A 320-nucleotide genomic window follows, 5' to 3' on the forward strand; every position below is an offset into this window, starting at 1 on the left:
GTGACAATGATGAAAGTGCACACAGACAAGTTCTATTTATTCATGTAATTATTTTGTTAAATGTATGGGAATAACAATGTTTAAAAAAGTTAAAGATATTCCGACCACAGGATATTGAAATAGTGTAATATAATAAATAGTATTAAAGTTTATCTTTTTTGTTTGTCTTTGTTTGACATCTTCAAGCTCTGGGAAGGAGCGCGCTGTAGTCTCAGTTACAGGGACGAAGGTGCTGCTGATCCTGCCCCGTTACTTCGGTCAGTTAGTATCTTGTTGGAGGTCCTGGCAGATGTGTGTAAATACATGCACATGAAAAAACT

This window comes from Penaeus monodon, chromosome 23 (assembly GCF_015228065.2).
Source record: "Penaeus monodon isolate SGIC_2016 chromosome 23, NSTDA_Pmon_1, whole genome shotgun sequence".
Classification (NCBI taxonomy): Eukaryota; Metazoa; Arthropoda; class Malacostraca; order Decapoda; family Penaeidae; genus Penaeus; species Penaeus monodon.